Source organism: Callithrix jacchus, chromosome 1 (assembly GCF_049354715.1).
Source record: "Callithrix jacchus isolate 240 chromosome 1, calJac240_pri, whole genome shotgun sequence".
NCBI lineage: Eukaryota > Metazoa > Chordata > Mammalia > Primates > Cebidae > Callithrix > Callithrix jacchus.
Genome location: NC_133502.1, coordinates 121,920,208 through 121,944,563, shown reverse-complemented (window position 1 = coordinate 121,944,563; position 24,356 = coordinate 121,920,208). Strand labels below are relative to the sequence as shown.

At 41.5% G+C, this 24,356-nt stretch overlaps 1 long non-coding RNA gene across 1 annotated transcript in view; it reads left to right on the top strand.

Moving 5' to 3' along the window:
- The first annotated feature begins 21,912 nt into the window (after positions 1–21,912).
- The window catches only part of LOC108592268 (uncharacterized), a 46,514-nt gene continuing 44,070 nt past the window's right edge, over positions 21,913–24,356 (top strand). The window contains exon 1 of the long non-coding RNA XR_013525264.1: positions 21,913–22,195. This is a non-coding gene — a long non-coding RNA (uncharacterized LOC108592268). The remainder of the gene's footprint in view (positions 22,196–24,356) is intronic.

The window sequence follows — 24,356 nt, the reverse complement described above, 5'->3', positions numbered from 1 at the left end:
CCCTCCTATCTTAAGAAGAATTAGATACCCTGAACAGACCAATAACAAGCAGTGAGATTAAAATAGTAATAAAAAAGTTATCAACAAATAAAAGTTCAGGACCAGAAGAATTCATAGCAGAATTCTACGAGACATTCAAGGAAGAATTGGTATCAATTCTATTGACACTATTCTAGAATATAAAAAGGGAGTCCTTCCTAAATCATCCTATGAAGCGGGTATTACCCTACTACCAAAACCAGGAAAGGACATATCCAAAATAGAAAGCTACAGACCAATATTCCTGATGAACATAGATGCAAACAAAAATCCTTAACAAAATACTAGCTAACCAAATCCAACAACATATCAAAAAGATAATCCACTGTGATCAAGTGGGTTTTATACCAGGATGCAGTGGTTTAACGTATGCAATTCAATAAATGTGGTGTACCACATAAAGAGAATTAAAAACCAAAAACACATGATCATCTCAATAGACACAGAAAAAGCATTCAACAAAATCCAGCATCCCTTTATGAGTAAAACTCTTGGCAAAATTGGCATACAAGAGAATACCTCAATGAATAAAAACTGTCTAAGACAAACCCACAGCTAACATAATACTGAATGGGGAAAAATTGAAATAATTCCCTCTGAGAACTGGAACAAGACGAGGATGCCCATTTTCACCACTTCTCTTCAACATAGTACTGGGAGTCCTCGCCAGAGCAATCAGACAAGACAAAGAAATAAAGGGCATCCAAATTAGTAAAAGGAAAATCAAACAGTCGCTGTTTGCTGATGATATGATTGTTTACCTAGAAAACCCTAAAGAATCCTAGAAAACCCTAAAGACTCCTCTAGAAAGCTCCTAGAACTGATCAATGAATTCAGCCAAATTTCTGGATACAAGATTAATGCACACAAATCAGTAGCTCTCCTATACACCAACAGCCACCAAGCTGAGAATCAAATCAAGAACTCAACCCCTTTTACAGTAGCTGCAAAACAAAACAAAACAAAACAAAAGCTTAGGAATATACCTAACCATGGGGGCGAAAGACCTTTACAAGGAAAACTACAAAAAAACTGCTGAAAGAACTCACAGATGACACAAACAAATGAAAGCACATCCCATGCTAAGGGATGGGTAGAATCAATATTGTGAAAATGACCATACTGTCAAAAGCAATTTACAAATTCAATGCAATGCCCATCAAAATGCCACCATCATTCTTCACAGAACTAGAAAAACAATCTAAAATTTGTATAGAATAAAAAAAAAAGCACTACATAGCCAAAGCAAGACTAAGCAAAAAGAACAAATCTGGAGGCATCACATTACCTGATTTCAAACTATACTATAAGGCCATAGTCATCAAAACAGTGTGGTAGTGGTATAAAAATAGGCACCCAGACCAATGGAACGGAATAAAGGATCCAGTAATAAACTCAAATACTTACAGCCAACTGATCTTTGACAAAGCAAACAAAAACATGAAGTGGGGATAGGACACCCTATTCAACAAATGGTGCTGGGATAATTGGCATGTAGGAGAATGAAACTGGATCCTCCTCTCTCACCTTATATAAAAATCAACTCAAAATGGACCAGGGACTTAAATCTAAGACCTAATACTACAAAAATTCTGGAAGATAACATTGGAGAAACTCTTCTAGACATTGACTTAGAAAAGGATGTCATGACTGAGGACCCAGAAGCAAATGCAACAAAAACAAAAATAAATAGATGGGACTTAATTAAACGAAAGAGCCTTTGCATGGTAAACAGACAACCCACAGAGTGGGAGAAAATCTTCACAATCTATGTATCTGATAAAGGACTTATATCCATAATCTACAATGAACTCGAATTAGCAAGAAAAAAAATTGCATCAAAAGGTGGGATAAGAATATTAATAGACAGTTCTCAAATGAAGATCTACAAATGGCCAACAAAGATATGAAAAAATGCTCAACATCACTAATAATCAAGGAAATGTAAATCAAACAATGTGATTCCACCTTACTTTTGCAAGAATGATGATAATAAAAAAAATTAAAAAGTAATAGATTTTGGCATGGATGCAGTGAACAGGGAACACTTCTACACTGCTGGTGGGAATGGAAACTAGTACAAGCACTATGGAAAACAGTGTGGAGATTTCATATAGAACTAAAAGGAGAATTACCATTTGATCCAGCAATCCCACTATTGGATATTTACCCAGAGGAATTGTATACTTCTGTCATTATACAAAGAAGATACTTGCACACACATATTTACAGCAGCACAATACGCAATTGCAAAAACGTGCAACCAACCCAAATGCCTATCAATCAACATGCTGCGAAATAAACTGTCGTGTAAATATATACTCGATGGAATACTACTCAGCCAAAAAAGGAATGAATTAATGGCATTCGCAGCAAGTGACCTGGATGAAATAGGAGACTATTATTGTAAATGAAGCAACTCAGGAATGAAAAACCAAACATTGTATGTTCTTACTCATAAGTGGAAGCTAAGCTATGCGGATGCAAAGCATAAGAATGACACAATGGACTTTGGGAACACAGGGAGAAAGAGTGGGAAGGGGGTGATGGGTAAAAGACTACAAACTGTGTGTGGTGTATACTGCTCAGGTAATGGGTGCACCAAAATGTCACAAATCACCCCTAAAGAACTTACTCATGTACCAAACCCCACCTGTTCCCCAATAACCTACGAAATAAACAAGCCAATCCTGTCTAATAACATCTGTAAACCCATTGCTTGGGGAAATTCAATACTTTGCAATCTTGTATCTTATACTCTCCACAGGCGAGGCTTCTAAAGATCAAAATTTCAGAATATATTTAAATTGCAAGATGACTTTAGGCTATGCAGTTGCTAGGGTCTAAACGTTTGTTTCCTCCCTAAATTTATATGTTGAAATTCACCAATGTGAAGATACTAGGAAGTGGGAGGCCTTTGGGAGGTGATTAGGTCATGAGCGTAGATGCCTCATGAATGGGATTGGAGTCCTTATAAAAGAGCCCCCAAAGCCAGGCACAGTGGCTCATACCTGTAATCCCAGCACTTTGGGAGGCCAAGGTGGAGGATCACCTGAGGCCAGGAATTCAAGACCAGCCTTGGCAACATGGCGAAACTCCATCTCTTCTAAAAATACAAAAATTAGCCAGGCGTGGTGGCACATACCTGTAATCCCAGTTGTAGGAGGATCACCTGAGTCCCAGATCATGCCACTGTAATCTCACCTGGGCGTCAGAGTAAAATGCTGTCTCAAAAAAAAAAAAAAGGGGGAAAGAAAAAGAGCACCTGGAGATCTGCCTTGTCCCTTTCACCAGGTGAAGACAGAGAGAAGGTGTCGTATATGGAGCAGGAAGCTGCCCTCACCAGACATGGAATCTGCTGGCATCTTGCTCATGGACTTCAGAGCTATGAGAAATAAATTTCTGTTGTTTATAAGCCACTCAGTCTATGGTATTTTGTTATGGCTGCTCTAGAGTAAGAAAGCAGTTTTGTTTTCTTTTACCAGTATTTTCAAAGAAAAGTCTTTACATCTTTTCAGGAATAAGGCAGAATGTTGTTTAAATGGAATGAATACACCCACATAAGAAGCAATAAAAATTCTGCTTCCAAATCCCATCAGTTTTAGATCTCCAGTCATGTCTGTTTCTAAAGATGCCCAGTCTCATATTGTATAATTGCCGTGAACAGATAGCTTTGAGTTACTACTGCCCACTTGAGAGGGAGGTGAAGCAGAACATTCTCCCTTACTTTCTTTTGCCAGCAAGTTCCTGACTCATAATACAGTCTTTAAAAAGTGTTGTCTTCTGGCCAGGCATGTGGCTCACACCTGTAATCCCAGCACTTTGGGAGGCGGAGGTAGGTGGATCATGAGGTCAAGAAATCAAGACCATCCTGGCCAACACGGTAAAACCCTGTCTTCTACTAAAACAAAAATTAGCTAGGCATGGTGGCATGCGCCTGTAGTCCCAGCTACTTGGGAGGAGGCAGGAGAATTGCTTGAACCTGGGAGGTAGAGGTTGCAGTGAGCTGAGATTGCGCCACTGCACTCCAGCCTGGCACCTGGTGACAGACCAAGACTCGGTCTCAAAAAAAAAAAAAAAAAGAAGTGTTGTCTTCTGAGTCCTGTATCTAGCTTTGGTGTTTCCTGGCAATGTATTCTTTGAAAACAAGTTTTAATTGGTAGTATTCTCATTTAGTTCAAAAATTTAAAAATGTTAGCATTGAGTGAAAATTTTCACTTTCACTTTTTTCACTGTCTTTTTTTTTTTTTTTTTTTTTAGACGAAATTTTGCTCTTGTTGCCCAGGCTGGAGTGCAATGGCATGATCTAGGCTCACTGCAACTTATGCTTCCTGGGTTCAAGCAATTCTCCTGCCTCAGCCTCCTGAGTAGCTGTGATTACAGGCATGAGCCACTACGCCCAGCTAATTTATGTATTTTTAGTAGAGACATATTTAGTTTCTCCATATTGGCCAGGCTGGTCTCGAACTCCTGACCTACGATCCGCCCGCCTCAGCCTCCCAAAGTGCTGGGATTACAGGCATGAGCCACCTCGCCCAGCCTCACTGTCTTTTTAATTCTCACCACCCTATACCTAACAGAAACCACTTTTACCAAGTGTATATTACTCTTACAGCTTTTAAGATAAAAGTGAACAAATATGAATTATATTTTACCCTGCTTAAAACAACAGGTAGTATTGTACTAAACCTTTCTTTTCTCTTGCTTTGAGATGGAGTCTCTCTCCGTTGCCCAGGCTGGAGTGCAGTGGCGTGATCTCGGCTCACTGCAACTTCCGCCTCCCAGGTTCAAGGGATTCTCCTGCTTCAGCCTCCTGAGTAGCTGGGATTGCAGGTGCCCGCTACCATGCCCGGCTAATTTTTGTATTTTTAGTAGAGACGGGGTTTCACCATGTTGGTCAGGCTTGTCTCGAACTCCTGACCTCGTGTTTTGCCCACCTCTGCCTCCCAAAGTGATGGAATTACAGGCATGAGCCACGACAGGAGCTACTGTGCCTGGCCAAGTTCACAAATATGAGCCACCAGGGGGCGCCCAGGCTAAAGCTTTCTTTCTTTACTAAGCATTGTATCTTAAAGGTCTTTCACGTTGGTAAACGGAGATCTTCCCCATTCTTTTGCAGTTGTATAGTTTTCCATCAAGTGGATATACCATATTTACTTAACCAGTACTCTATTAATTTACGTTTGGATTGGTTTCAGTCTCTTACTCTCACAAATAGTACTTCACTATTTAATTTGATGCGTAAGTCATTTTGTTTTTTTGAGATGGAGTTTTGCTTGTTGCCCAGGCTGAAGTGCAGTGGCTCAATATCAGCTCACTGCAACCTCTGCTTCCTGAGTTCAAGCGATTCTCCCACCTCAGCCTCCTGGGTAGCTGGGATTACAGGTGCACGCCACCACGCCTGGGTAATATTTTTGTATTTTTAATAGAGACTGGGTTTCACCATGCTGGTCAGGCTGGTCTCTAACTCCTGACCTCATGATCTGCCTGCCTTGGCCTCCCAAAGTGCTGGGATTACAGGTGTGAGCCACTGCACCTGGCCAAGCCATTTGTTTTATATATATACGTGTGTGTGTGTGTATATATATATATATATATATATACACATACGTATGTATACACACACATACACACACAAATACGTCAGTAGAATAAACCCCAGAAATGGGATTCTTAGGTTTAATAATTAAAAAATTTGTCATTCTTGTGGTCTGTGCGTGTGTTTTTAAATGGAGTACTACTCTTATCTTGGTGAACTCTTCCTCATTCTCCAGTACTCACTTTAAACCTTAGCTATGTGTTGAAGACTTTCTTGATTTCTTTGGGAGACTTGCTCCCACCTCTCTTCTTTCATTGCTCCTTATTTGTAGCTCCATGATAGTTCTTAGCCCTTTGTACTGAGATTACTTGTTGGTATGGCAGTCTCCTCTGCTGGTTTGTGGTGTTGAAAAGCAGAGATGATGCATTCTGCTGTAGTTTTTGAAACCCCAGGACCATGGACAGTGCTCAGTATGTTGTAGATGCTCAATATGAATGGCTGGATGGATAAGTGGATAGATTATAGATGAATAAATGAAGACAGCCAATGACATTACAAGGATTGGAGTAAATTCCAAAAATTATTTTCCTATGGAGAACCTGGGACAAATGTCAACGTTAAGTATCAGAGTGTGTTGTTATGCTTTAGTATTTGGCCTGGCTGGGTGAGTTGACTAAGAGGTATTGGACCATGAGCAGGACACACTGAGCTCAGATAAGTACTGGATAAAGTTCATGTTGGAAACAAACACCAGAAATTGATCTTCCATCACTTAAGTAAAAATTTGATGTGGGAGCTTACAATAGAAGACTTGAACAGCTAATTCTTAGGAAGAATGGTAACAAGGCCAGTGCTTCTAGAACAGGAAGAGCTTGTGGGCCTCTTTTCTGAGCATTTCTGGAGACAGTGTAGCTCTTATTGGTTCCTGTCTCTGATTAGGTTCTCAAAATTCTCAGGAAAGAGCCAGATAAATCAGCAGCTCCTTCCCTTGGCTCATTTAGGCATAGCTATAGGACAGAATGGGTTAACACAGGCAAGACCTCTCAGGAAATCACTATGTGCTGGGCAACTATTGCAATTTTTAACTACTAGAGGTGCTGAGGTGACAAGCAGGTGGGCTTTCTATCAGATATGTGTGATAGAGTGACGAAGAAGCCAGGGAAAAGTAGAAAGCAGGTTAATGGGGCAGGGACTCAGACAGGAGAGCAAGCAGTTTAGCCACTAAGAGGTTGACAATAGATTGGGATTAGACTGGCAGCCAAATGTGGAATTGGAGTCAACTGAGCACATCGGGCCCTAGGTCAAGACTGGCTCTGGGAACTAGAAGAAGGAGAAGAAAGGGACCAGAAATATTTGTGGGTAGCTCCTGTGGGCTTCTTGGCTGAGGCTGAAATGCATGTATGTCAGGCAAGGATCTGAGAGGCCTAGCAAAAGCAATTGAAGAACTGAAAGAAGTAGATAAGTTCAAATGATAGCTGGAGATATTAACTACTCTTTCAATAATTGATAGGACAAAAAGATAAATTATCATGTATATGGAACTTTTGAGCAATACTATTAGGTCAACTTGGCCTAATTGACATTTAGAGAACACTAACCCAAGAACTGCAGAGTGTACATTCTTTTCAAGTCATGTGGAATGTTTAGCAAGGTAAACTGTATGCTGGGCCATAAAATATCACTCAAATTTCAAAAGATGGAAGTAATGCAGAGTATGTTCTCTGACCACTGAAAAATAAAACTAGAAATAATTTACCATGGACATCTTAAAAAAAATAAAGCCCAAGCTGGACATGGTGGCTCATGCCTATAATCTCAGTGCTGAGGCAAGAGGATAGATTGAGTTAAGGAGTTTGAGACCAGCCTGGGCAACATTGTGAGATCTTGTCTCTACAGAAAAAATTAAAAATTACCCCGGCATGGTGGCATGTGCCTGTAGTCCCAGCTACTTGGAAGGCTGGGGTGGAGGGATCACTTGAGCTAAGGAGTTCAAGGTTATAGTAAGCCATGATGGTGCTACTACACTCCAGCCTGGGTAACAGAGCGAGACCCTGTCTCTAGTAAAAAAAAAAAACACACACACACACACAAAATAAAGGCCAAATATTTTGGATATTAAATGACATACTTCTAAATAACTTACAGGTCAAAAAATAAATTCCAAGGTTTTTTTTTTTTTTTCTTAGACAGAGTCTCATTCTGTCACCCAGGCTGTAGTGCAGTGGTGCAATCTCGGCTCAATGCAGCCTTAGGCTCCTGTATTCCAGCAATTCTCCTGCCTGAGCCTCCAAGGTAGCTGGGATTACAGGTATGTGCCACTGCACTTGGCTAATTTTTGTATTTTTAGTAGAGATAGGGTTTCACCATGTTGGCCAGACTGGTCTCGAACTCCTGATCTCAGGTGATTTGCCCGCCTCAGCCTCCCAAAGTGCTGTGATTGCAGGTATGAGCCACTGCAACCAGCCAAGAAATTTTGAAGTTTTTTTTTTTTTTTTTTAGACGAAGTCTTGCTCTGTTACCCAGGTTGGAGTGCAGTGGCATAATCTTGTCTCACTGCAACCTCCACCTCCTGGGTTCAAGCAATTCTTCTGCTTCAGCCTCTCGCATGCCCCACCATATCTGGATAATTTTTGTATTTTCAGTAGAGACAGGGTTTCACCACATTGGCCAGGCTAGTCTTGAACTCCTGACCTCAGGTAATCTACCTGCCTCAGTCTCCCAAAGCGCTGAGATTACAGACATGAGCCACCAAACCTGGCCAATTTTGAAGTATTTAAAACTGAATGATAATGAAAACACAACATATCAAAATTTGTGGGATATAGCTAGTGCAGCACAGAGGGGGACATTTATAGTCTAAAATGATTGCTTATATTAGAAAATAAATAAGCCTTTGAATTAATGCTCTGAGTTTCCACCTTAAGAAGCTAGGGAAAAAAAATTAAGTAGAAGAACCAATAAGAACAGAAATAAGAAAGATAAATAACAGAAAAGATAAATAACAAACTATTAAAGCAAAAAGTTAATTCATTGAAAAGGTTAATAAAATTGAAGGAAAATGATAAAGAATAAACAAGAGACAAAAATTATCAGGAGTTGAAAAGGGGACATCATAAGAAATCCTACAGAAAGAAGGGTAATAAGGGAATATTAGGATGAACTTTGTGCTAATAAATTTGACAACTTAGAGAAAGTATACCAAATTCTTAGAAAAACCTATTTAACCAAAACTGATACAAAAATAAATAGAAAATATGTATAACTCTATAATTGCTAAATAAATTGAATTTGTAATTTTATAAAACCTCAAGCTAAGCACAGTCATATCTGTAGTCTTAGCTACTTGGGAGGCTGAGGTGGGAGGATCACTTGATCTTGGGAGATTGAGGCTGCAGTGAGCCATGATTATACCACTGTACTCTAGCTTGGGTTACAGAGTGAGATCTTGTCTCAAATAAAACAGAACAAAACAAAACAAAAATCAATCAATATAATTCATCACATTAACAGAAGAAAGGGAAAAAATTGTAACTCCATAGATACAGAAAAAGAATTTTACAAAATCCAACATCCATTTTTGAAAATTTTCAGCAAACTATGATAAAAAGAGAAATTTCTTTTTTCTTTATTTATTCTTGAGACAGGGTCTCACTCTGTTGCCCAGGCTGGAGTGCAGTGGGATAATCTCTGCTTACTGCAACTTCTGCCTCCTGGGCTCAAGCCATCCTCCCACCTCAGCCTCCTGAGTAGGTGGGACTATAGGTTTGTGCCACTATGCCTGGCTAATTTTTTGTATTTTTTTGTACAGTTGTGGTCTTGTCATGTTGCTCAAGCTGGTCTTGAACTCCTGGACTCAAGACATCCACCTGCTTGGACGTCCTAAAATTCTGGGATTCCAGGTGTGAGCCACCGTACCCAGTAGAGAATTTTCTCAATCTGATAAAGAACATCCACAAAAACTGTTTTAGCTCATTTTATATTTGATGATAAAAGACTGAATGCTTTATCCCATGACTATGAACAAGGTGACAATGTTCAGTTCTACCACTTTTAGGCAGCATTGCGTTGGAGGTCCTTGCCTGTTTAATACAGCAAGAAAAAGGAATAAAAGTTTACGGATTGAAACAGAAGAGAAAATGTTACAATGTGATTGCCTGCATAGTAATTCCTAAGGAATCTATTTAAAAACTACTACAAATAATAAGTAAATTAGCCATGTTGCAGGTCAAAAGATAAGTAATAAACAGCATTTCTATATTATAGCAAAAAACAGTTGGAAGTTAAAATAAAAAATCAGAATACCACCAAAACCATGAACTCCTAGGGATGCATTTAACGAAATAAGTGTAAGAGCTATATACTGAAACCTTTCTCTCAACAACATTGTTGAGAGAAGGTAAAGACTTGCTTAGGAGATGTATACACATTCAGAGACTGGCAGACTCAGTATTTTTAAATGTTAATTATGCCCCCACTCTTCAAATTATCTAGATTGACTGTAATTCTTTTCTTTTTTTTTTTTTTGAGACGGAGTTTCGCTCTTGTTACCCAGGCTGGAGTGCAATGGCGTGATCTCGGCTCACCGCAACCTCTGCCTCCTGGGTTCAAGCAATTCTGCTGCTTCAGCCTCCCGAGTAGCTGGGATTACAGGCGCGCGCCACCATGCCCAGCTAATTTTTGTATTTTTAGTAGAGACGGGGTTTCACCATGTTGACCAGGATGGTCTCGATCTCTTGACCTCATGATCTACCCGCCTTGGCCTCCCAAAGTGCTGGGATTATAGGCATGAGCCACCGCCCCTGGCCCCGACTGTAATTCTAATTAAAATCCCAGCCGCCTGTATGTAGACAATGAACAGCTGATTCTCAAATGTATGTAGAAATGCAAAGAACCTAGAATAGCCAAAATAATATTGAAAACGGCAAAATGAGAGGATTTATATTTCATGATTTTAAGGCTTATCAGATAGTTACAATATTAAGATAGTATAACATTTGTTTAATGATAGCAATTGAATAGAATACCAAAGTCAGAACTAGACCCACCTAAATATAAACAATTGATTTTCAAGGTTCAGTGCCGTACAGTCTTAATGCATGCTGGATTAACTTGAAATATATACATATATATAAAAAACTTGACCTTTACCTCATGCCATTTACAACAATTAACTTGAAATGTGTCATAGTTGTAAAAATAAGAGCTAAAACTATAAAATTTCCAGATGAAAGTCAAGGAGAAACTCTTTGTGATGTTGGGTTAGGCAGTTTTGTTAGGACACAAAAACATTAACCACACACAAAAAAATGCATAAATTGAACTTCATCAAAATTAAAAACTATTTCTCTTCCAAAGATACTCTGAGAACACTAATGACAAACCACACAGAGAAAATATTTAAAAATTTATGTCTTAGGCCGGGCGCGGTGGCTCACACCTATAATCCCAGCACTTTGGGAGACCGAGGCAGGTGGATCACGAGGTCAAGAGATTGAGACCATCCTGGTCAACAAGGTGAAACCCCGTCTCTACTAAAAATACAAAAATTAGCTGGGCATGGTGGTGTGAGCCTATAGTCCCAGCTACTCGGGAGGCTGAGGCAGGAGAATTGATTGAACCCAGACGGCAGAGGTTGTGGTGAGCCGAGATCACGCCATTGCACTCCAGTCTGGGTAACAACAGCGAAACTCCGTCTCAAAAAAAAATTTATATCTTATGAAGGACTTGTATCTAGAACATAAAACAACCTCTTGTAATTAAATAAGTAATGTAGTTAAAAATGGGCAAAACAGTATAGACTTCCCATAAAAGAATATTTTTAAACTGGCAAATAAGCCTATGCAAGATACTCAGCATCATTATTCATTGGGGAAATGCTGATAAAACCACAATAAGGTAACATTACAAAGCACTAGAATGATAAAATTAAATGAGTAATGATACTAATTTTTGGAAAGAATATAAAGCAACTAGTACTCTGAATAATAGTTGGGTTTTTAAAGTTAAAATACATTTAATATATGTGCCAGCAATCTCACGATTATTTACCCAAAGTAAATGAAAACATGTATCTATTCAAAACCCTCTACTAAGATGTTCATAGTGGCTTTATTGACAACATCCAAAAACCAGAAATAATCCAGATAGATTATGGGATTACAGGTGTGAGCCATCACACCCGGGGCTAAATTATGTCTTAATGTGTGAAAGAACCCTTATACTCAGGGGAGAACAAGAAGGGCAGTTGTTCATTAAAGGGCTTCAAATAAAACAACCAATGAGTTAAAAGCATGAACCAGCAACTAACAAGAACACATGGGATTTGGTTTCTTTAGCTAGCTTGACGCAAAGTAATTCCCAGCAGAAACCTCAGAGCTCAGTGTTTCCAATGTCCAAGCTAAATATACTGATACCAACTTCAAGGGGAAGGTAGGGTGATAAAAAGAAAAACAAGTGATATATCAAGAGGTATTATTTTCTCTAGTCCCAGAGGGCAGTTGGTACAGAAAGGCAGTTTTGTGGCCTAAATAAGCCACTTTAACTACTCTGGGTTGGTCTTTCTCTCCACCTCTTCTCTTCCTTAATTACTCTCTTTAACGATAATGGTAACTGCTGTGGTGTGCTATTGTGAGGTCTGAATCAAAAGCATGCAGGACTCCTACCACCATGCCCTTCTCCAAGTAGCTCAGTGAACAGTTAGTATTATATCTAACATGGTGCTAAATACATTAAATATCAAATATTACATGTAAAGGATGTGTGAATATTTTCTGCGGACCTCTACAAGGGTAAATTGTTGACATTATAGGATTAGCCATGCACAGTGGCTCATACCTGTAATCCCAGCACTTTGGGAGGCTAAGGCAGTGGATCACTTGAGCTCAGGAGTTTGAGACCAGCCTGGGCAACACAGTGAAACCCTGTCTCTACAAAAAATACAAACATTAGCCAGGCAGGGTGGCATGCACCTGTAGTCCCAGCTACCTAGGAAGCTGAGGTGGGAAGATCGCTTGAGCCCAGGAGGTTGAGGCTGCAGTAAGTTGTGATTGCAGGACTGCACTTTAGCCTGGGTGACGGAGCGAGTCCCTGTCTCAAAGCAAAAATCAAACCAAACTAAAACAAAAAAGTTACAGGATTAATTCCCAGAAAGTGAAGAAACAGTAAGCATAACAGAGATGTACTTGCTTTTTTCAGGGGAAGTAGAGACAAGAGATCCCCAGTGAGGGTGGCATGCTGGGGTTATTCTGTTTGTCCCCCAGATCAATTTTACTCCTTAGGAGGCTTTCCCCCAAGGGCACTATTACTTGAGCTCCCTTGCTAGCTGGCTACCAGTTGGGTTTGGCCAGTGTGAGGCATTGGCAGAAATTCACTGAGCGAATGAAGGGAATTCTAGGCATTCCCTCCCTGCACTGGCCTTGTGTCTTTAGTAGTGTTTGCATCCATCCAGGACTACAGGCAACTCCTTCCCATCTCAGCCCTCACTGGGCCCTGCTATTACTGTTTCCTTCCCTTACCCTTTGATGTGTGGGTGGTAATGGCTTCCCACTGCTAAGAATCTGCATGTGACAGCCATCCCTTCTGGATGCCATCAACTCTGTGCACACGTCTATAAGCAGGGCCTTCATTAGAGTCTCTTTGTTTGAAGCACCTGGGGGCAAATGTAGTTTCTGCAAGGACCTTGACTGATCTGGGGTCTCTGAAACACTCTCAAGTGCACCCATGAGAGAAAGATACAGCTTTAATTATCTGGCACTTCCAGAGAGTGCCAACTACTTACCCACAATAGTGCAAATAATAATTTTCCTGCTCCCTAGTAATTTTCTTGAAAACATTAGAAACACAGCTAGCAAGATGGAGGTGGAATAATAAAAGCCCTATGTGGTATAGAGAAGCTGGTAACATCTGGCAATAACTAGAGCTGGGTGGCTAGGAGGAGAGAACCCAGCTTCACATGAAGTTCAAAGTTTTAACTATTACATGTGGCTGCTATGTTAAAAATTAACCAGAGGACCTTGCATTACCTATGGATAATTAGAAAAGCCATAGGGCCTGCTATAATGCTTACCCAAAGGGCAGAGGAAGAACAAGCCCCAATGAGTAAGTTTTAAAGAAGCAAATAAATTTGCTTTATTACATACCAGGAGCATGCTATTCAATACAATGCTTACGTATTTTCAGTGTATGAGTAATTACTAATGGCTCTGGAAAGACTTAATTGTACAGCAAAGGTCTTGGAAGTGGATCTTAATTGCATGGCTACTTAGCTCTAGCCTTGTTACTAAATCACCAACCTTGTCATAACTTGTTCATTTCCTTATCATTTGATGACCAAAGGATGTTTTCTTCCTATATTTTTTGCCCTAACACATTTTTTTTTTTTTAATGAAGCCTCACTCTGTCACCCAGGCTGGAGTGCAGTCTCAGCTCACTGCAACCTCCACCTTCCGGATTCAAGCGATTCTCCCATCTCCCTAGTAAGCTGGGACTACAGGCCTGCACCACCATGCCCAATGAATTTTTGTATTTTTATAGAAACGGGGCTTCGCTATGTTGGTCAGGCTGGTCTGGAGCTCCTGACCTCAAGTGATCCATCTGCTTCAGCCTCCCCAAATGTGCCCTAGCATAATTTTTATTATATACCTGCAGATGTATAATTTTTTTATTCTTACATGGCAACCACATGACGTGATACCACAAGACAAATGACCGTAATATCCTACTTTATTAGTTTATTGGTCTGTGCTCTTGGATTAGATAGAAAGAGGACATGAGTGTTGTTGCCGCTGTTGATTACATGCAGAAGTCAGTGGTGGATTTGTAGGAGGGTAGTGGGTCAGAGAAGCACTGCCTGGGAAACAACTGCTTGTCACCCCAATCCAACTTCAGATGGTGGCTGTATTTTTTCTTTTTTGGAGACAGAGTCTTGCTTTGCCACCCAGGCTGGAGTGTAGTGGCACAATCTCAGCTCACTACAACCTCTGCCTCCTGGGTTCAAGCAATTCCCCTGCCTCAGCCTCCCCAGTAGCTGAGATTACAGGTGTGTGCCACCTTGCCTGGCTAATTTTTAGTATTTTAGTAGAGACGAGGTTTCACCATGTTGGCCAGGATGGTCTCAATCTCCTGACTTCATGATCTGCCTGGCTTGGCCTTCCAAAGTGATGGGATTACAGGCGTGAGCCACTGCACCTGGCAGATAGTGACTGTATTTTGTGAGCACCACTTTCCAGGAGATAATGCTTAGCTTTTTAGGTTCTGAAATTCAGTTGTTAGGTCACCCAGAGATGTGTTGCTGATCAATATATCTTGTCCTATTTGTAAAACCTATGTGGGAAGACAGAATCTAATAGGAAGCTTTCTTGGTGAGCACAGAATTAACAAGGAGAATCAACTGGATTACTTTAATGATTAATGTCATCCAGGTATGATAAATAATAGGAATCTGGCTGTGTCAGGCTATCTGTGTCCATGGCCAGGGACTCACTGCCCTAACTAATGGTAGAGGCACACAATCAATGTCTGTGTCTTTAACTCTCTATTATCTGTAATAACTATACTTCAAGTTATGGTTACACTTTACTGGCCTGGGAATCTTACCATCCATCTTTTTGCCATAACTTTGCCTATCTCTGATAGAGTTATTTCTTTGCTTCCATTATAATCTAGCTATCTGGGGCAGTTATTTTTTCTTTATCACCGACTTCTTAGGGAATCCTCATTTTTGGCCATGTGTACCACCCATGGCTGTCAGATGGGAAGGCAGGGTCTCCAGGACCCATTGTGCTGACTACAATACTTCTTAATTTCAGGCTTCTAATTTCAGGTTTATCTCTCTGCAGGTATATTTTGTAATTTTTTTTTCTTTCCTCTGGATCTCATACCAAAAGTGATTCCTTTTTGTTTTCTCCTTTTTCACAGACAGTGTCTCACTCTGTCAGTCAGGCTAGAGTACAGTGACACGATCAATCACTGCAGCCTAGAACTTGCGGGCTCAAGTGATCCTCTCACCTCAGCCTGCTGAATGCCTAGGACTACAAGTGCATGCCACTATGCCTGCTTAATTTTTAAATTTTTTTTTGTAGAGACGGGGTCTTGCTATATTGCCCAGGCTGGTCTTGAACTCCTGGCCTCAAGCAGTTTTCCCACCTTGGCAGCCCAAAGTGTTGGGAAACTTAAAATCATGGAGGGAGGCAAAGGGGAAGTGAGGTACTTCACTTGGCCAGAGCAGGAGGAAGAGAGAGGTGGGAGGTGCCTCACACTTTTAAACAACCAGATTGTACAATAACTCACTCACTCACTACCATGAGAACAGCACCAAGAGGGCGATGCTAAACCAAACTGGCCCCACCTTCAACACTGGGGATAAGCATGGTATTTGGGTGAGGACACAGATCCAAACAATTATCACTACTATCTACTTCCTGCTCCCCCCACACCCCACCCTAGCCTTTCATGAAACTCTTCTGGAAAATGTTATAATTGGCCTTTTAGTTAGAAAAGTCAGTGGACTGTTCTTCTATCTAAATGTGAAAGATACCACTGCTGGCCACACTACCATTAGCGGATTTTTGTCATCCTTTTGGCTGCTCAGCATGAAACTTTCTTCTGATGCTCCGTGATATCCCCACTTCAAGTGTTTTGGAGGGAGGCAAAAACTATATCTCACTATGGAAGTTAAAAAGAGCAGCATTGGCCGGGCGCGGTGGATCAAGCCTGTAAACCCAGTACTTTGGGAGGCCGAGGTGGATGGATCACGAGGTCAAGAGATCGAGACCATCCTGGTCAACATGGTGAAACCCCAGCTCTACTAAAAATACAAAAAATTAGCCAGGCATGGTGGCACGTGCCTGTAATCCCAGCTACTCAGGAGGCTGAGGCAGGAGAATTGCCTGAACCCAGGAGGCAGAGGTTGCGGTGAGCCAAGATCGCACCATTGCACTCCAGCCTGGGTAACAAAAGTGAAACTCCATCTCAAAAAAAAAAAAAAAAAAAAAAAGAGCAGCATTGCCAGCCTTCCTTGCAACTAGAGCCCTGCTCATGACCTAACCTTGGCCATTGTGATGTATCTGCCCCAGACATGGAATTCATAATTGGTAATGCAAAGAATCCAGGAGAGCTGGCTTCTCTCTGACAGTGAAGAATGTGATAGCAGAATTTCCCCTTCCCCTTCCCCTTCTCCTTCCTGTCTCATCCCTCCTCTTCCTTTCTTCTTTTTTTGAGACAGAATCTCACTTTGTCACCCAGACTGGAGTACAGTGGCGTGATCATGGCTCACGGAAACCTCCACCTCCCGGGTTCAAGCGATTCTCCCGCCTCAGCCTCCTGAGTAGCTGGGATTACAGGCACGCACCACCCCACCTACCTAATTTTGTATTTTTAGTAGAGGTAGGGTTTCTCCATGCTGGTCAGGCTGGTCTCAAACTCCTGACCTAGATGATCTGCCCACCTTGGCCTCTCAAAGTATTGGGATTACAGGAGTGAGCCACTCCACCCAGCCTTCTTTTTTTAAGTAATAGAGACAGAGGTCTCACCATGTTGCCCAGGCTGGTCTCAAACTCCTGGGCATGGGAATTCATCGCCGTTGGTCTCCCAAAGTTCTGGGATATACAGGCGTGAGCCACCTTACCGGGGGTTGTTTATTTTTCAACTTCATTTTAAAAATACTTCCTTTGGTTGATGAGTTCTCCACTTTCATTTCCTCCTTCTTCTAATAGACACTAATTCTAATATGTTAATATCTATCTTTGAACTTAAATGTGTTCTTATAAAATATGTGGTGTTTTTGTGTGTATGTTTTTAAATTCACATAATTAGTATTTTGCCAGGGACCTTTTTCTTTTCTGTCTTTTTAAAAGTTCAGCACAAAGCTTTAAAAAAATCTATATTGTTATATATCAAGCAAGTTGCATTTATTTTAGGTTGGTGCAAAAGTAATTGCAATTTTCACCAGTACTTTAATGGGAAAACTGTAATTACTTCTGTATTAACCTAATAACTGCTGGATGAGGTGTTTCTGTCTCAGGCCTAGGATTTTAAACTTCCCTTTACCACATAAGCATTGCAGTGAACAACCTTGTACACACAACCTCACGCTCATTTCTGTGAGAATGTCTCGTGTATATTTTACCAGGAGCAAAATTGTTGGACCATAAGGAAACTTTTTATTAAATTTCATTAGGTACTGCCATATTGTCCCCCCAGAATGATCGTAGGAGTCACCTACCAACAGTGTTTGTATTTCTCATATTCTTGCCAATACTTATTATTCATCATTTTAACTCTTTTTTTTTTTTTTTGAGATGGAGTTTTGCTCTTGTTGCCCAGGCTGAGTGCAGTGGTACAATATTGGCTCACTGCAACCTCTGCTTCCTGTGTTCAAGCGATTCTTCTGCCTCAGTCTCTCGAGTAGCTGGGATTACCGGCGCCTGCCACCATGACCAGCTAATTTTTCGTATTTTTAGTAAAGACAGGATTTCATCATGTTGGCCAGGCTGGTCTCCAACTTCTGGCCTCAGGTGATCCACCCACTTTCGCCTCCCAAAGTGCTGGGATTACAGGCATGAGCCACCACTCCTGGCCTCATCATTTAAATTCTTAAAACGCTTCAATATTTCACAGCTATTATAGAGGACTAATACAACAGCTTGATAATTTTTTTTTTTTTTTTTGAGACAGAGTCTCACTCTGTTGCCAGGCTGGAGTGCAGTGGCGCAATCTTGGCTCACTGCAACCTCCACCTACCCATCCCAGGTTTAAGCAATTCTCTGCCTCAGCTTCCCAAGTAGCTGGGATTACGGACATGTGGCACCACGCCCGGCTAATTTTTGTATTTTTAGTACAGACAGGGGTTTCACCATCTTGGCCAGGCTGGTCTTGAACTCCTGACTTTGTGATCCATCTGCCTTGGCCTTCCAAAGTGCTGGGATTACAGGCATGAGCCACTGTGCAGCTAGCTTGATGATTTTTAAAATATAGTATATGTCTGTGAAACCACCACCTGGGACACTAGATTGAGGTAGGTGCCCTGTGGAGGTAGGGTGGGCACAGTGGGGTTGGCCACAGGCAGGTTTCCCTGGTAGCAGGACCTCAATAGCAAACATCTTTGAAGGGAACCAGGAACAAACATGGAGAGGATAATAGATACTACCGAGGTTCCTAAAAATAACCAGAAAACTTTACAAGGAGGTGGATGACATTGTGAATGTAACCTCTGTTTTTCCAGGTTGGAGTGGGCTGGGGAGCATGTACTAACTTTCTGCCTGGCCCCTAGATGACATGCTGCTTGAACCTAAGGACTATATCTTATACGTCGTTATATTTCCAGTTTCTAGAATATTTCATGGCCCAGGATAAATACTCACTTAATGTTTTTTTGAATAAAGAGCTACATTCTCTTTTTTTTTTTGAGATGGAGTTTCGCTCTTGTTACCCAGGCTGGAGTGCAATGGCGCGATCTCGGCTCACCGCAACCTCTGCCTCCTGGGTTCAGGCAATTCTCCTGCCTCAGCCTCCTAAGTAGCTGGGATTACAGGCACGCAACACCGTGCCTAGCTAATTTTTGTATTTTTAGTAGAGACGGGGTTTCACCATGTTGACCAGGATGGTCTCGATCTCTTGACCTCGTGATCCACCCGCCTCGGCCTCCCAAAGTGCTGGGATTACAGGCGTGAGCCACCATGCCCGGCTGAGCTACATTCTCTTTACATAATCTCTTTTATATACAAAATGAATTTTCTCCCATGTTGAAATGATGTTTATTTTGCCTTTTCATCCCACATTCCAGCTAGCACTTAGGTCTAGACGTCCCTATCGATCTTGGCTAAGGCGTTTTCAGCCATTGCATCTCAGTTTCAATATAATCTTCACAACTTGGTCCCGATCTTTTTCATCCTGGTCTTACAGTGCTTCACCATGTGCACCTGCAATATCTGGGTCTTAGGACATGTTGTTGAATCACAATAGCTCTGGGCTTGGTTCCTGTAATGCCTTCTACTCCTAATCAGCCCTGGGAATGCCGACTCACCCAGAGTCCCAGATAAAATATCACCTCTTTAGGTGTAACTTCTCCAGTCCCTCAGGCAGAATTAGTCACCTCCTTGCTTATTTCCTCAGTACTTTGTTCTCTTATAGCCCTTACCTTGAGGTGTCCTGATTCCTCTCTTAACATGTTTCTTCTGCATTGAAGGGAGGTCATCTCATGAATAGGTTTATCTGGGTCCTTATTTATTTACTTACTAATATATATTTTTGGGACAGGGTCTCACTCCGTTGCCAAGGCTGGAGTGCGGTGGAACAATCATAGCTCACTGCAGCCTTGGTCTTCTGGGCTTAAGGGATCCTCCTGACTCAGCCTCCTCCTAAGTAGCTGTAACCACAGGCATGCACCACCATGTCTGGCTAGTTTTTTAAAAATTAATTTTTTGCAGAGACGGAGGTTCCACTATGTTTCCCAGGCTGGTCTTGAACTCCCGGGCTCAGGCGATCCTCCCACCTCGGCCTCCCTAAGTACTGAAATTACAGATATGCTCCATAACGCATCTAGCCAGTCTGGTTCCTCATTGATGAGCATAGTACCTACCTCACAGTGGGTGCTTATATTATTTATGATTCTCCACAGAAACAGAAGTATTAGGATTAGTCTCAAGGAATTGGTTCATATGATTGTGGGGGCTGGCAAGTCTGAAACTTGGAGGCTGGAAATTCTGGTACGAGCTGATATTGCAGCCTTGAGTTGAAAAATCTCATGAAAGCCAGCAGCCTGGAAGGTCAGGTTGTTTCTTTGTAGAGGCAGAATTGCGTCTTTTTCAGAGAACCTCAGTCTTTGCCCTTAAAGCCTTCAACTGATCGAATGAATCTTTATTGAAGTAATCTGCTTTAACTTAAAGTCAGTTGATTATAAATATTAATTATATCCACAAATACCTTGACAGCAACATGTCGGCAAACCTTTGACCAAACAACTCGTCACCGTAGACTAGCCAACTGGATACATGAATTAATCATCACAGTGCTTAAGAGATGTTTGTTGGCCTGGCATGGTGGCTCAAGCCTGTAATCCCAGCGCTTTGGGAAGCCGAGGCGGGTGGATCACGAGGTCAAGAGATCGAAACCATCCTGGTCAACATGGTGAAACCCTGTCTCTACTAAAAATACAAAAAATTAGCCGGGTATGGTGGCGCGTGTCTGTAATCCCAGCTACTCGGGAGGCTGAGGCAGGAGAATTACCTGAACCCAGGAGGTGGAGGTTGCGGTGAGCCGAGATCGCGCCATTGCACTCCAGCCTGGGTAACAAGAGTGAAACTCCATCTCAAAAAAAAAAAAAAAAAAAAAAAAAAAGAAATGTTTGTTGCATAAATAAATGAATAGATTTATTCATTCAACACAATAAATGTTACACAAGTTCAGAGAAAAGAGCAATGGGCTTTGGCATGGATTTACAGACTTACAATGTTCTTAACAAGTAATAGAATAATAATATTTTGTTCATTGAGCAGGATGCCATCAGAATGCTCTCCAAGAAACAGAGAGAATATATACATTTGTGAATTAGACAAATTTAGATGCATGAACACGTGAAGTATATTAACCCAATTACTTTTATTCTAGATGGGGGAAATATGGCATTAATAAACTTTGATCAAAATTATTTATTTTACTATTGTTATGTTACCAATAAAAGCATTTTAAGAGGCAATTAAGAAGGCTTTGAAGTGGTTTTGTTATTGTTGTTGTTGTTGTTGTTTTGAGACGGAGTCTTGCCCAGGCTGGAGTGCAGTGGTGTAATCTCAGTTTACAGCAACCTCTGCCTCCGGGGTTCAGGCAATTCTCCTGCCTCAGCCTCCTGAGTGGCTGGGATTACACGTACGCACCACCATGCCCAGCTAATTTTTGTATTTTTGGTAGAGACAGGGGTTTCACCATGTTGGTCAGACTGGTCTTGAACTCCTGACCTTGTGATCTGCCCAAGTGCTGGGATCACAGGTGTGAGCCACTGCACCTGGCCTTTTTTTAAAAAATAAGATACAGGGTCTTGTTCTGTCACCCAGGCAGTAGCAGGATCATACCTCACTGCAGCCTGGGCTCAAGCGATCCTTCCACCTGAGCCTCCCCAGTAGCCAGGAATACAGGCGTGTACCACCATGGCCAGCTAATTTTTTAAAACTCTTAGCCTCAAGCAATCCTCCTGCTTTGGCCTTTCAAGGAGCTGGGATTACGTGAGCCACCATGACCCACCCTTGAAGCAGATCTTTATACAGATTAAAATTGGTTAATTCAGGCCAGGCGTGGTGGCTCACGCCTATAATCCCAGCACTTTGGGAGGCCAAGGCGGATGGATCACGAGGACAAGAGATGGAGACCATCCTGGTCAACATGGTGAAACCCCATCTCTACTAAAAATACAAAACTAGCTGGGTGTGGTGGCACGCACCTGTAGTCCCAGCTACTCGGGAGGCCGAGGCAGGAGAATTGCTTGAACCCAGGAGTCGGAGGTTGCGGTGAGCCAAGATCATACCATTGCACTGCAGCCTGGTTAACAAGAGCGAAACTCCGTCTCCAAAAAAAAATGATTCATTCAGAATGTTCATCTCCAAGGTTTGACTAAGCCGGGAAACCAACAAGGTACAGGAAGGGGCAGTATTGAGGGCTGGTGGTTAAGGGGTTTAATATGGTGAGAATGGGTCCTCCCTTTATAAATGGTGTTTTCCAGGCTGGACTCTTTCCTTCAAGTGGCTCAGGAGGCAACAGTGAGTAGATTGGGGGCTTTTATAGGAGCCTCAGTTTCCTCATCTGTCAAATGGGCATACCAATAATGTCAGATATAGGCTATATAAAATTACAGATATTCAACTGTTTTTTGGTTGACAGAAATGGCAATTTCATATGATTAGAACAAGTGGGTTAGATATTAATTGGAGGAATAGATGGGATAGAGGTATTGTAGGGGATCAATCTTAATTAACAGGTTTAGGCTTGGGTTGGGGGCTGAGGTGAACTCTGGCCTGAAGAGCCAAAGGTAGCTCTGAGGCTTTCTATTTTTTTTTTTTTTTTTTTTTGACATGGAGTCTAACTCTGTCAACCATGCTGGAGTTCATTGGCATGATCTTGGCTCACTGCAACCTCCGCCTCCTGGTTTTAAGCAATTCTCCTGCCTCAGCCCCACAAGTAGCTGGGAGTACAGGCATCTGCCAACACACCCAGCTAGTTTTAGTAGGGACAGGGTTTCACTGTGTTGGCCAAGCTGGTCTTGAACTCCTGATATTATGATCTACCCACCTCTGTCTCCCAAAGTGCTGGGAATACAAGCGTGAGCCACCATGCCTGGCCGCTCTGAGGCTTTCAATTTAGCTCCTGGAGCAGGCAGACAGAGGACAGTGAGACAGCTTCAGCTCTCGGCTCCAGTCAGTGGAGCTGCTGTCTCTTTAGCAAGACCTGGTTTTTTGTTTTGTTTTGTTGCCCCCCCCGCCCCCACCAACAAATATTCTGGGTAAAAAGAATCCCAGAGTTGGCTAGGTGTGGTGGCTCATACCTGTGATCCCAGCATTTTGGGAGGCAGAGTCAGGCGGATCACCTGAGGTCAGTAGTTCGAGACCAGCCTGGCCAACATGGTAAAACCCTGTCTCTACTAAAAATACAAAGAATAGCCAGATGTGGTGGCAGGCACCTGTAATCCCAGTACTTGGGAGGCTGAGGCAGGAGAATTGCTTGAGCCTGGGGGACAGAGGTTGTGGTGAGTGGAGATCTCACTGCTGCACTCCAGCCTGGGCGACAGATTGAGACTTTGTCTTAAAAAAAAAGGATTAATTTTCTTGTTATACCCCTAACTGTACAGGGAGAGCTAAATGAAAGGAATTGAAGTTATCAAAAGCCAGACAGGAGGAGGAAAAAGTGAGAGGCAAAAGGGTGGGGAAATCTTTAAACTGGCTTATCAATTCCCCAACTATTCATATCAAAATTAAGTCACTACTAGTTGAATAAATGAATGAACACCTCCTTTAATTCTGATAACACCTCTACTGGTGTTACTATCCCACTTTAAAGAGGAGGAAAGTAAGGGAAAGAGAGATTGACAATTTTTCTAAAATAATTCCAAATAAACTCAAGTGTTATTTCATACCCACCAGCTGTTAAGAACACCGTGCAGTATAGACAACTGGCTTTTAGCACATTTATTTCCTCTCTCTTGATTTAAAAAACTTTCTTGTAATAAAATTTGACTGCCTGGGCAGGCTTACAATAAGCCCATTCTCTTTCATGTTGTCATATGCTCAGCTTCTCCAGGTTATCGTCAGAGAGCTATTTTGCAGATTGATTTTCTTATTGTAGTTGCTGTTTCTTCTGGTGTTAGAATTTTATTTTTAATGTATGATTTAGATTACTGAAGTTATGTTCATACTTTCTTAAAAAGTCTGATTAGGATGCAAAATGTGGAGAGAAATTCTTCAGCATTAAGGAGGGTAGAGAATAATAATCGTGTTAGTGGTATTAATGAACGCAAGCTGCTTAGACATTAATTTTTTCATCCAGGAAGGAAATAATAGAAATGTCCAATTATGTGAATTGGGTTTTTAATAAAGAAAAATGTTAAAGGAAAACAGATTTACTTCTTCTTTTTAAAAACAGCATTTTTCTACTTTTAGCACCCATGTGTCTCATCATAAAAACTTTGGACATTACAGGAACATATAAAGAAAAAAGAACAATTCCAAATTCTTTCTCCATGAGAGAGCTACTTTGAACCTTCTAGTGTGTGTTTCTCTCCAGCTAAGAAAAGAGATTTCTT